Source organism: Procambarus clarkii, chromosome 61 (assembly GCF_040958095.1).
Source record: "Procambarus clarkii isolate CNS0578487 chromosome 61, FALCON_Pclarkii_2.0, whole genome shotgun sequence".
Classification (NCBI taxonomy): Eukaryota; Metazoa; Arthropoda; class Malacostraca; order Decapoda; family Cambaridae; genus Procambarus; species Procambarus clarkii.
Genome location: NC_091210.1, coordinates 3,975,158 through 3,978,975, shown reverse-complemented (window position 1 = coordinate 3,978,975; position 3,818 = coordinate 3,975,158). Strand labels below are relative to the sequence as shown.

The 3,818-nt window shown below is 42.0% G+C and overlaps 1 non-coding gene across 1 annotated transcript; it reads right to left on the bottom strand.

Moving 5' to 3' along the window:
- Positions 1 to 2,819: 2,819 nt before the first annotated feature.
- On the bottom strand, positions 2,820 to 2,938 carry LOC138354194 (5S ribosomal RNA). Its single transcript, XR_011223454.1, has one exon. It is a non-coding gene; the product is annotated as a 5S ribosomal RNA (ribosomal RNA).
- Positions 2,939 to 3,818: the final 880 nt, after the last annotated feature.

Sequence of the window (3,818 nt, the reverse complement as noted above, 5' to 3'; positions counted from 1 at the left end):
TATGGGCATCTTCTCCTGTATTATTCTGATTCTGATTCTGCGGGCCGGCATAAAACACCACAAACCCACAACAGCAGCAGCAATGTCAGGACGCGGCAAGGGAGGCAAAGTGAAGGGCAAGTCAAAGTCTCGCTCCAGCAGGGCCGGACTTCAGTTCCCCGTGGGCAGAATTCACCGTCTGCTGCGTAAGGGCAACTACGCCGAACGCGTCGGTGCTGGCGCTCCTGTCTACCTGGCAGCCGTCATGGAATACCTCGCTGCAGAAGTTCTGGAGCTCGCCGGTAACGCCGCACGTGACAACAAGAAGACCCGTATCATCCCACGTCACTTGCAGTTGGCCATCAGCAACGACGAAGAACTCAACAAACTTCTGTCTGGCGTAACCATTGCACAGGGAGGTGTTCTTCCAAACATTCAGGCAGTTCTTTTGCCAAAGAAGACAGAGAAGAAGTAAGCACTTCTGCCACCCACCGCGACAAATACCATAACCAGGCTCCATCCGGAGCCACACACACTTTAATAGAGAGATTCAAGTAGACAATCAACTTTCAAACATTAATAATAACATTTATATTGATTTCATTTGGAATGTGTACATAACAAACAAACAAAACAAAATTATAGGGGATATTCAGCATCACTTGGAATATTAACCAATCATATAAATCCAATATATATTTTATATTTTACTTTAAGCGAGGAATTCATATTCTATCCATTTTTAATCATACAAATGAACAAAAGCAATTCTTCACTAGACGTAATGAATGAATAAATGATCAAAGGTTTTAATGTGTTTCATGAATATATATATATATATATATATATATATATATATATATATATATATATATATATATATATATATATATATATATATATATATTAATACTTGTGAACCAGAATATGTTTGAGCAGCAGCGATCGTGCCTGCCATTGGCCGAAGTGCAACAATTCAAATAATTTAAAGGGCCTGCTCGGGTATATAAGAGAGGCTGGGAGACTGGGGCCGGTGGTGGGTGATGGGTGATGAGTGATGGTGTGGTGTGGTGTGGTGTTGTTAAGAGTTGATTTACGGCCAGCCGGCCAGCCAGCCAGCTGCAGCCAAGGCAGGGCAAGGCAGGGCAAGGCAAGGCAAGGCAAGGCAAGGCAAGGCAAGGCAGGCAGGCAGGCAGGCAGGCAGGCAGGCAGGCAGGCAGCCAGGCAGGCAGGCAGCCAGCCAGCCAGCCAGCCAGCCAGCCAGCCAGCCAGCCAGCCAGCCAGCCAGCCACTCCCACTTTGTATTTATATGCATTCAATTTATATTCAAACATTATATATGTTAAGGGCCTAGTTTTAGTGTTTATTTTAAAAATGACAAACATCGAGTCGTTTTACCAGTCCTTTAGCGTTAACGGTGATGCATTTTAAAACTGAACAGAAATCACCTTTTCTGGATATATCAAATATCGAATCCGCTTAATGTGCCTACAATTCAATCATTCAAAAAATACATAATATACATCATGCCTTTTCATAGAACAGACAATAAGATTTGTACATGCAAAAAAAAAAAAAAAAAAATCCTTTAAGTTATCAATACAATGTGAGAGAACTTTACTTTTATAACTAAAGTTGCACAATTATACCAACTCTATGGTGGCTGGGTGGTAAGGTGTGTGGCTGGTGTTTTGGAAGTCGCGAGTTCAAACGACCCAATGGGAATAATACTTTTTTTTTTTTTTGCCATACAATCTTCCTAATACTATTATGTAGGTTTGTGTGTGTGTGTTTTTATTCATTCTTTGGTTTTATAGATGACATACATATTGACTCCTTTTACCGGTCCTTAATTAGGCTCTGGGGAAGCAATGGTGGTGGTGGTGGTGGTGGTGGTGCATTTAAAACTAAACCAAAAATCACCAGTTCTGGACGCGTCAAATATCATATCCGCTTAATGTGTCTACAACCTAATTACTTAAAACTACACTATTTAATTCATTCATACCATGTGCATATTGGTCATTATGCTCATACAACCGACATCAAAATTTATTTTCATTATTAGAATCATACATTTCATCAAGTAATACAGATACAAAGAGATTTTCTTTCTGAGAAGACCGTTAGTATTGGCAGGCAGGCAGGCAGGCAGGCATTTGAGGGTTATTATTTCGCCTGTTGATTGGGGGGAGGGTTGATGTGTTAGGGGGTTTTCGGTTAGGTGTGGTGGTGGTGATTGGTGGTGATTGGTGGTGGTGGTGGTGGTGGTGAGTGGTAGTGGTGGTGGTGGTGGTAGTGGTAGTAGGTGGGAAGGGGGGCGGGGGGGGGGAATGATGGTCTGTGGATTCCTTCTCCGTACCCCTTACATATAAGCAAAAATATGCCTTCCTGTAAGTATAGAAACATTAACACAAATTATATCAGTAACTGATATTGTAGCCTTTTAAACAGAAAAGATTTGTACCTACAAATACTTTTAAATTATCATTTATTTGTGGAAATGGCATTTACGTCATTAAATTGATACCTCAGCATCAAGCTAGTGTCCTGCAGCTGTGGTCCAGTGGTAAAGTGTATATAAGTGATGCGTATTCTTGGAGTTGCGAGTTCAAACCCGGATTAAGCTATATATATATACAACATGTTTTGTTTTGGTTGTTTGTTTTTGTATAAAGCCTCACACAATATCTATATTAAGCGAGTTTGTTTTAAACATGACATACATATTAATTCATTTTACCAGGCCTTATTCCACACAACTCCGTGAATTTCCCGTGGAGCCAGCCATTCAAACAAAAACAAACGAAACAAAACAAAAACACAACAAAATCCATTATTGCCAACAGCATTTGGTGTTCCCAGGCGGTCACCCATCCAAGTACTAACCAAACCCAACGTTGCTTAACTTCGCTGATCGGACGAGAAGCGGTGTTCTCAACGTGGTATGGCCGTTGGCATGAGACTGCCTACACATTGTGGCTAATAACCAACTCTTTTAAGTCATCGCGGCAGGATACGGACCTGCTTGTGGTGTCTTAATGGTAATTGTATCCTAACATATTTTTGTCTCCTTGGCATGGATATTTAACATCGTTTATTCAGTCTTGGGTTTATGTTCTTTCGCCACTTACAGACATTTTACATCTACCTACTTCCTCAGCCTGCCCTGCCAATTTCTAATGAATTTGTGGATTTTCTTTTGTAATACATACATGTGTGTGCTCATCTGCTCTTCAGTTTTTATGATATTTGTCTCGACGCTTAGCTCGTCGTGGCGGCGTGAAGCGTATTTCGGGTCTCATCTACGAAGAGACCCGTGGCGTCCTGAAGGTGTTCCTCGAGAACGTCATCCGTGATGCTGTAACCTACACGGAACACGCCAAGAGGAAGACCGTCACTGCCATGGACGTGGTGTACGCTCTGAAGCGCCAGGGTCGTACCCTCTACGGATTCGGCGGATAAGAGCTTGGCTAATCCATCGATTCCACCCACCACCACCTCAAAACGGGACCTAATTAGGTCCCTATACTTTTTTACTGAAGGGCTTAATAGACGATAACATAAATTGTTTTGATATCAGCTAGCACATTGGGTCTTATGAAATCTATTTTTTATCCTCGCATGCTTGAAGGTACTCTGATTGGGGAGGGGGGGGGGGAAGGTTTGTTACGTTATATACTAGCAGAGCAGGATCATTGGTGGTGGTGGGGGGGGGGAGGGAGAGAGAGAGAGAGAGAGATCTTTCCCAACTCTTCCTTTTTACATGAGTGAGCTACCCGTTTTATTCATTTTATCCTTCTCAGAGCTGTTTTGATAGTATCCAAATGATGGTAAAT